General features: G+C 44.7%; 1 protein-coding gene across 1 annotated transcript in view; it reads right to left on the minus strand.

Annotated features, from left to right (window-relative positions):
• LOC120895930 (ras-related and estrogen-regulated growth inhibitor-like) overlaps positions 1-10,237 on the minus strand; it is a 50,369-nt gene extending 40,132 nt beyond the window's left edge. The window contains exon 1 of the mRNA XM_040299670.1: positions 9,295-10,237. The gene's annotated coding sequence lies outside the window, so the exon portion shown is untranslated. The remainder of the gene's footprint in view (positions 1-9,294) is intronic.

Below are 10,237 nucleotides of genomic sequence, written 5' to 3' on the forward strand. Positions count from 1 at the left end.
CATCACTGCTTAGGACTGTTTTTATTGGGTACCTCGTTAGTTTGCACACCATTTGTTGAGTTTCCCAACCAACACTTGAGAGGATGATTGTTAAGGAGCCATTAGGGCACACCACTTGGGAACCAATTGAAATTATGATAGCAACATGTTTCAAAAAATATTCTAATTTATCATTTTTAATCATAATTTACATCCGATCAGTAAACAAACCAATAATCGAGAACGACTCTATTAAATAAAATTACTCCATTAAGCATCGTTCTATTTCTCTTATTATAAAATAGTCGACTCCAGCCAAACCAGTTATATCGTTTACAAATCACAAATATGGTGGCAGACTTACTTGCCATCAGTAATGAGATGAAAATCGCTGCAATCTCTAATAATCAATGTAAAATTTTTGGATATTAAATATATTTTAATTACTGTTATAACGCAAATATTTTGAATTTATTCTTCCTTTTTCAATTTAAAACAGCTTTTATTTTTAAGCTTTTGTGAATCAAACACAACACTTTACGATTTATGAAGAAATTTAATGAAAACTGAAACACCTCTTAGCAAAACTATAATTAATTCCACATCGTTTGTAAATGATTCTTTCTTAGTATCCATTCTCATAACCTCAGCTCTAAGTAAACAACAGTAAGTCAAAAGTTGGTTTAACACATTTCACAGCTCTGAGAAAAAATGCACATGCTACAGAACTGTGTTGAGCCCCAGCAGCAAATCATTGCATCGCTTTCTCCCATTCGGTTCAACGTCCTTAGCAAAAGGGTCAACTTCTTTCCCGAGCATGATTGATGATGGCAAAGGGGTCACACATTTTGCAATCGGCCCTGTCAACCACTGGCCGTATCCTGGTGGAATGATATATCATGCGGTATGTGTATCTTTATACTCTTCACTACCAACTCACCTACCACCAAGTTCCCTCTCTTGGCGTAAGACACTGTACATCCTTCTTCACAACACTTAGGCGTGTGTTTTGAAGGCACACCGCCCTTCCCAAATCACGGCAGGATATCAAAACATTAATCACGCGCGTTGTTTAACAAGTGAATATGACAAAACGATTTTGCGCCGAAAACAAGCCACTTGCACCATCGGGAAGCACCTTTCTGACGCGAAACGCTGTTTACACAGGATCTGCTTTCCTCAGTGGTGCGGACCACCCGTTTCGCTTTGGCAATCATAAATTCAAGCCACAGTGCATCAGCACGACGGCCACTTGGGGAAACCTTCCCAGCGATCGTTGCCCCCGCCCCGAGATCGAGATTCCACGCGGAGTCGGTGGTGCATGGGTGGAAGAATGTCGCCATATCTGCACCTACAACTTTCCCAACGTGCAGCAGTGCAAGAACACGTCATGAAACATTCGGCCACACCGCGAGTGAACGGATGCGGTCCGGTTTTGTTTTTCAGCGGTGGAGGTTAATGCGAAAACAGAAAGGGGAGGAAAGATTCCCGCGGGTTCGCCGAATGTCACGACCGCGCGCATAGTTCAGGATTGCGACCGGTAAAACACTAATGGAGCTGCTGTCTATTCCACCCTGCCGGCCTGCTTCTTGTCCCCCGGGACGGGCTAGAAGGGCACGATCGCTTAGCCAATTCGGTTCGGGCTCGATGCAGATCGAGCCAAACCCCATTTTAAAGAACGTCAACCCAGAACGTCTTAGAACGTCACGGACAAGAACGTTCCCTTCTTCCGTGGTTGACGTTTTGAGGTTAGAGCCATTCGATACGGTGGGTGGATCGAAAACCGACACGAAAGCATGTGTACCTCGGCAATCGAATCCAATTTTCTCAGGCTCTCGATCCCTTGCCGAACCGTCACCGCGGAGGAAATGGAAAAGGGCGAACGTTAACAGTGGAATGTCGTCTACACGGCAGCGCCTGAAACGAGGGATACGATTGTGAGCAAGAACGAAAACACACAAAACGCTGAGGTCCGTTCTAAGTCACCTAAGCTCGCGCGTTTTGCCAGTGCTCCGCATCCTGTTCGGTGATTTATGTAGCACGATCTACAAACCAACGGCTCAAATCACGCGGCTCCGATTCATGTGCATGTTTGGGGTGTTGCTCTCCGTTTCTTTCCCTCGTTTAGCCGAATCGTTTCTTCTTTCGTTTCATTCCTTAATTCGAACGATAGATTTAAGGGAAAGAACTTGCCTTTCGCCTGCGGATATGAGGGCAGAGCGAAGCGATTTATATTCACCAGGCAACCTTAACGTGTCACTCGATGACTGTGTAATGGTGCATGAATTACAAAGAAGATTACATTTCTACCTACGGTCGCATCTGGAGGCCGAGGGTGAGATGAGTTAATTTCTCGACCAGTGTGCTGATGCTGCTTATCCGATGCTTTCTTTTCGCTGTTTCCGTTGTTTGTGTTTGTTATTGTACACCAACTCCCGAAAAGGGCCGAGTTGGGATGCCATCAATCCGCATTAGTGCGCCACCACCGACCGACGAGTACCGTTGCTGTAATCGTGCTCAGAAGCTACAGATTAGTGTCGGATTAGCCTCGCGTCGGATCGAGATGATGATTTTTGTCGCTCGGTCCCAACCAAAAGCAGCCAGCAGAAGTCGGCGAATGACACCGTTCTAGTGATGGTTGTGTTGGAAAAAATCAAGTTCTGAGGCATTTTGTGGTTGCATCAAGAACAGTTTCGCGCTTTACGTGGTGGTATTAATCTTGCACGTGTAGCATGTCACATTTACACCCTTTTGCCGATAAAGCTATTCTTTCCGAATGCCAACGAAAGCTCGCTCTGTTGCATGCGGAAGAAATTGGGCGAAACATGTTTAATGACCATCGCTGACACAGCGTCGATTCGTCACATCCTTCTTCATGATTCTTCGTGACCGTCAAAAGCGATCCACGATTGAGGGAGTTTGGGAGGAGGAAAATGGTTTGAAATAAAGCATAAAACTCCACGCCACGAGCACACGGGCAATTATTATCGACACGTCTCCAAAGATTCATCTCTCCCACCCGTAACCGTTCAGTGCAGTGGCTTCGCTGGCTTTGGAGCAGTGATCCCGTTTGGCGCACGCCTCACGGAGCCGTACTGCGGTGAAGGTTCCCTCGAGGCCTTTCGCCAAATGGAACCACGAGCAAAAGCAGGGGAGCATAGGAACTTAATGGATGATCCCTTGGCTGTTGTGAAGCGACGAGCGCTGCGCTGGATTGGATGCGGCAGCAAAGCGTATCCGTTACCGATCTCCCGCGTCCATTACGTCGTTTCTAATTTGCGTTTGTCTACCTCGGTGAGCGTGTGGCTTTCGGATTATTCGGATCGCTGGATGATCGCCGGTTTGGGGCAGGTTTTTTCTTCTGTTCCTTTAAAGGGTTTTATCGTTTATTCACAACACGGCCCTAGGAGAAAAGGGTTGCATTTGAGTGAAGGGCAGTCAAATGGACAGCTGTTTGGAAGGTTCAGTGTTGCACAGTCATGTGCAAAGGGGGTCTCAAATTAAGCATATTTTTTGGACAAAATAATTTCTGAAATTCATTGTACGAGCTTACGTTTCTTCCCAATTAAACATCAACAGCTACAAACACAATTCACTCAAGGAGGATCGAGACGAGCTGACAGCTTGCCGTGCATCGGTGCATGCATGATTCGAGGTTTCGGAAGTTTGCTGTACGGTGGAATCCACTTTACCGATCCCCAACCACTCCATCCAGTGACTTTTTTTTCTCTTCTCTTCCTTCTCAATCTCGCATCAGATACTGTTCATCACGGCACAACAACCTTGCCACAGACCCAAACGCCCCTTTTACATTGCATCGTTCACAGCGCACCAGCAAACAACATTCAAGCAAAAGGAATTAGAGTGACGGCTGCACGTTGCCTCACTCACTGGGCAGCACTGCAGTCTTCCGGTGAGCTGCGGTTAGCGTCTTCCTAAACGCCCCATTCCGTTTCGTGCGAAAGCGAAATTGATCGAGTTATCTGATGAGTCATCTTTTCCCCTCACGTCCTCAAAGAGGCCCTTTGGCCTCTCGGTTTTATCTTTCCCATTTGCTTTTGTTTTACTTCGTTTAGCTAAATTGAAAGTGCACCTTCAGTTCCGTACACTGGCCGGCCAAAACGGACGTAGAACCACCGTAGGGGCAGCTTGACGATAGAGGGTTTGTTTGAATGGGTTTAACAGACCCGTGTCCTGCTGTGGTCGTTTTGATGGAGCTCGTGGTCGATTAAGATTGATTATCTTAAGATGGATCGAAAGACGTCTGTGCATTGGGCGAAGTGCAGAAGTCTTACTGGGTGTAGGGAAAATTAAGTGAGTATGGAAGCACAAGTGGGACATCGAAATGGAAAGAAATTGTGATCATTTGCAGTTAATGGAATGTTTGATTAATTTTTAGAAATAAATTTCATACTCATACAGAGGTCAGTCATATCAATTTAGCTATTGGCTTATTATAAAACAATTAGACAACAATCCCTTCCCCTTTCAGTTGCGTTCATTCGCAAAAAGTTTCTCTCATTCTTATCGAAATGTCCAAAGGTCATCGAGAAAGAGAGCCATTTCCGCAAACAATACGTCATAAATTATAACCTCCCCGGATTGAAATGCTCCCCCGATCGACAGCGTGATTGCATTTATCGGATATTAAAAATTAAACCCCTATCCGGTCATTACTCCGCGCTGGCCACCGACCGAAGTCGTTGCAACTCACATTAACCGCTAACAGATGAATTGCATGTACAGCAACCATAGATTACGACCATTCGCATCCGAAGACCTCCCCTCCCCCCCCCCCCCCTTGCGCCTCTCTGTTCGTGGGATGGCAATAAAATTGCGCTTTGTCGCTGCAGCCAATAGAGCCGTTAGAAATTTGCATTTCCCACGCCACGCGTACCGGCCATCTAACACGCGATGTGAGAAATTGCCATTTCACTGCCTGGAATCCTGCAACTCCCGCGGGGGAATTTCCTCCGGCAGATGACTTACTCTGAACTCTGATCGAACAGCACAGGCTGCATTTGTGTGTGTGGCAGTAGATGGAAAAGGTTGCACTAGGAAGCTGCACTACCCAGTCCAAAACAATGTTAATGAGTGAGTGTTTCCCTTCTCTCCCAGCCCTGTAGAAGCAACGCAAAACAATCCAGGAACCGTTTAGAAGCGGGACCACCTACAAGCGCAAAACGTACATGATGATGAAATGAAATTTTTACAATTACCGCCGCAATCACACATACACATACACACGTGTTGACGGCAGCGTTTGCCCACTTTGTCACATGATCTTTGATCTCGTTTCACGTAGGTGAAAGTGTGGGCATGCGCCCGATGTGCACTGCTTTCCGTTGGCGCAGTCCCATCGCGTTGCGGCTCCTCTTCCCAGCCCGGGCCGGATCCCGACCAGAAGGGGTCTGCAGACGCAGTGACTACTGTAACTGGCGGGCAATAAAATGTCATAACAGCGCGCAACCAGTGTCGTTACATCGACATTACACCAATGCCAGCGCTACACGCACAACGCCAACGGCCATAGTTTTGGGAGGGCGCGCGGGTAATGGCACCAAGAGCAGCGCCAAAGGCAGATGGGGAAGCGGGAGAGACAGAGAGCGAAGATGAGGGAAAGGTTACGGCGAGGGCGTCAATGGATTGCACCGTCGATCAGGCCGATTAATGATGGTGGTTGTTCTAAGACTTTCACTTACTATTCCCCCAGTATTAACCCCCAGCGGTTCAGTGAGATGAAACGATTTTTCAACAGCTCAACATCAATGATACAACGATTTTCGAATGGGATGGACGAAACAAAACTTTCAACCTGGCTGGTATTGCAGGACCGACGCGTTTCGTTGATTTGGAAAAGATGAGTGACTTATGTGTGTCTCGCACGTATACTGTCTGAATTGTTGGACCGTTCCTTCCTCCATTTCTTATTTGTTTTGCGAACTAAAATTTTCATTTGTGATAGTGACTTTTGAGGCATATATAAATATAAATTTTGTTCAGCAAAACATTTATTTTCTACAGAAATTACTTGTAAGCACATTAAAAAAAGCAAACTTCTCATTTACAAAGGAATTCTTTATTGCAGCGATGCAAAGTTTAGATAGACCACAATCTTCTCAACAATGCAGAACTCCCTTATATTGAACGGTAGTGATCTTTGCTCAATCGTAGTGAGGAAACTCAAAGGAAATGCTTATAAATCCACATAAAACTAGTAGCGAATTCAATTTTACTGAGCGATTGGTGAAAAAAAGATCAACAAGAAATCGATGAAGAAACTAGTGTAGGGAATTTCGTTAAAAAAAGGAACGGAACGGAACTAGTTCATTTTTCAAAAAGAACGGAACGTGAACCTGGGGTGCAAAAGAACCGACCCAGAGCTTAGAAGCCAAACTGTGTTCCGGGGGGGGGGGGGGGGAGGGGGGTTGAATCATTTATGATGATGATTAATTACCTATGGAATCATTTATTATCTACCATTTTTTAAACTTTTTATATGCGACGACCATTTTCGGTCAAAGCCTTCCTGTACCACTAATAGGCTTGGCTATCAGTAACTTATTAAATGCCCATAGCTTGATAATCATCCCAGCGTATGGGGGCTGATGTTATTGAGTGCTACGAGTTGACGATTGTATCACGAGATTGACTAATTATTTGAATCGTTTACAAGATCACAGCACTCAAACGGTTGTCGAATGGAACAGAATGCTTCAAATCGAATGGCCAAATATTGGAATCATGCCGAGTGCCAAGATCATGTGGACATCGTGGCATAAAAAATAAATATATTTTATTTTTCGTTGTTCATACTCGCATATCATAATACATCTTTTCCAACCCGTTCTGCCATATGAGTACTAATTTAAATTTTATAATAGTTATTTGTCTAGTTTAGACTAGCTAAATTATAACAAAAAGTAGAATAGATGTTACAAATTGCACCATAATACCAAATGCAACACCCTTTTTGGTTTCGCTTATCACGATTTTTCTATACGATACGCGACGAAGTGCGATGAATATTCCTGTGAGCATGGGAGAGTGCACAGGCAACACATACTGTATGCGAGAAAGAGTGAACAGTTATCTTGCATGCAGCAAGCAACAGCCGGACAAAGCCTGTTTTTTCAAAGAACGGAACGCACGAACGATAGCACCTTGCTAACAATATTGAAGCGGCAAAGACTGGAACGGAACGGAGTGAACAGAAAGAACGAATTAAACGGAACGGAATGAACGGAAAGAACGGAATGAACGGAAAGAACGAAATGAACGGAACGGAACGGAATGAACGGAATGAACGGAACGGAAAGAACGGAAAGAACGGAATGAACGGAACGGAACGATTTTGTATAAAGGATCGGAACGGAACGGCCTACATAAAGAACGGAACTTTTTTACTAGGTTCGGACCGGAACGGCCAACACTAGAAGAAACCCCTTTTTCTTTTTAGTGAATTGAACTATGAACTATGATTTTGGTAATTGATAACAACGTACGTTTGTTGTCAAATAATTCTTACGCATATGTCCAAAACGAGTGAATCTTTAGGTATATGGAGTAATTAGTTCCAAAGTTCTAGTTTTAATCATGGATTTATATTTTTATATGAAGTAATTTCAACTCCATTCAACTCCAGGGTTTTCCAAGTCACCTTCGAATGTGCACATCATTATTCTCGACCTCCAAGATGTTTTTCATCAGCTGTCAAATTGTGTAATTGCTTCAAAATGAAATTTCAGTTTCAACGCATGATTTTCAACACATAATAAAGAACTGTCAAACTCTATCCAGTTTGAGTCATGTTGAAAATCATGCTGAAGAAATTAAAAATTATTATGATGATGAAATGTCAAATGTCTATGAGGAATAACATTTTGCACGTGGCGAATAACAATGGGGTCCTTTCCGTTTTAAGTTCTTTGGTTGAAATTTCAGCATGTAAGCTGTTTGTATTGTATTGCAGTTTTCGAGCAGCTATCTAAGTCGGTATAATATACAGGTGGGATAATCTCAAGGTGTATGAATTAAGAAGAGTGATTTTCATCGTTCTGAATAAAGACTTTAAGAGTGTTTTGTGTATTCGTCAAGCCTCCAGAAAGCTTGTTTGAGCAAAAGCTATGCTATGCTATGAGACCACATGGACTACATACACTTTGATTCTATATTCCATCACCTGATCTCTTAAATGTATCTTGGGATAAATGTAAACACCACCTTGTTTTGCCATTTTTCGAGCAGGTACTCGAATCTAATTCTAGCTTTGAGGCTAGAATAATCTAGACTGAAAATCGCAGGCTAGTTTTGTGTGTGATGTTGTATGGAGTGTTTACATAATTTCAGCGTCCAACTGTCAAACTCCATACAAAAAGCCGACTGGAATCGTGAAAGGCCTCAATGTTTACTTTTTTAAGTGACTTGTAAAACTCTGTAATCAATATTTTATCTGTTGAAGATCGGACGCATTCTGGGTCGAAGATGACCACAACATGTCTTTATTTGCCACCAGAATTGCCAGATTAGATTTTGGTAAATTGCTAACTTGGCCATATATCTCCCCAATCGTTTAGAATTCAGTATTAACTAATGTTTTGGAGTTTTTGCAACTGATTTGATAGGATTTCGTGGAAACGGGGAAGCTTCCAATTTTATCTGTATTTGTGTTCATTAAAATGCTGAAAGATATTTGCAATAGTTTCAGAACATATCAAGACAGGGATTTCAAACATTACAACTATGCTTTTTTCGTACAATTTAAGATAACAATTGAATTAAAAAAATACTCGTTGAACAAGCATTGTGCCATTTTGGGATCTCAATGCAAACCGATTACTTATTTCTCTGTCGAAAGTTAAAACGTTTGACCCACACGTGCGCCCCTACGTGTCCCGATAATCGTACCGGACAGGGCCGACGGATTCAAACCACTCTTCAGCACTACAGCATTCCAACCATTTTACCCCTTCCCAAGAGTTACTCGAGCTGCACGTACAGTATATCTGAGATCTTAATCATTTGAACGATCACCCCGCGGTCGGCTTGTAGTCTGGGTGCCGTTCCGCGATCGTTCCGATCGGATCTGGAAGCTAAACACTGCAAAGGTCAGGCTACCGGCCCACACGGACCACTGCACCTGCCGCCTCAGATAGCCACCGAAACCTACCATTTACCATTTTGCCAGCTGGGTCTCACCCGCCACGTCCGGGATTGTCTTTGTACATGAATGAATGAAATTGTTTCTGTTGCTGGGCGGTTTCCTTCCGCGACTCGCCCGAATCTACCACCGCGTGCATGCATTCATGAGCTTACCTTCCAAGGAGCGGGTGTTCAGGACTTGATCGACGTCGTCGTGCGTTTTAGTCTTTTCACCAGTCATCGAAAACACTTTCGCCTTGCTGTACGAGCGCTGTGGAGTGGTCGAGTTTCTAACACGTGTAGTTGGCGACCCGTTGCAGTGTGCTTGGTTGTTTTGTTTTGGCTGTTGCTGCCGCTGTTGTTGCACTGTGGGGTTTTGTTCCTTCCCTTTTCCTTTTCGGGATCGTTCTTCAACGCCTACGCGATCGATACGGTGCACGGCCGCACTTGAACCAGGTCGAACCGGACGGTTGGCTCTTTGTTTCCGCTGGGGTCGCACAAAACGTTGCCCGGATTTCGATTTAAACTTTCATATTCACGTTCGCCACCACGCTTGAGGTAGGACGAGGAAGGTGAGAGGGGAAGAAATGCGGTGGCGAAACCTGTGCAAAAAGGAGTCTGCGTGTTCAAGGCGCGATCGTGACTGGAGACCCCGAACTTGAGTGTCCAGACGATGAAAGTACGAGTTCGATGGCCCGCGTTGCACGCGTACGGATGGAAGCAGAAGACGAACCCTGTCAAACGCTGTGCTCTCTAACCTTCCATTCAAACGGAGCGAGATTGAGACACAGAGAGAGAGAGAGCAAGAGAGGGAAACGCGTCCAAAACACTGTAAAGCCCGCACTCACCGGTTCCCTCACGAACTGTACACGGCACAGTGAACGGTCACAGCGCGTTCGTCCCCCCTGGCCGTACTACGACCTTACCACGCAGACTCGATCGGCGCGATCAGTACACCACCACTGCACTGCACTCTGTGTGAAAGGAAGCGGAAACCGCACAGCAAATCGACACCAACCACTCGCAAACAAGTCTAGCCAAACACGGGCGTATTACACGCGTGACGCCGAAAGCCAAGCAGCCGAAACCGAGACGCGAACAGATCGCAGCGAAAACA

This window comes from Anopheles arabiensis, chromosome 2 (assembly GCF_016920715.1).
Source record: "Anopheles arabiensis isolate DONGOLA chromosome 2, AaraD3, whole genome shotgun sequence".
NCBI lineage: Eukaryota > Metazoa > Arthropoda > Insecta > Diptera > Culicidae > Anopheles > Anopheles arabiensis.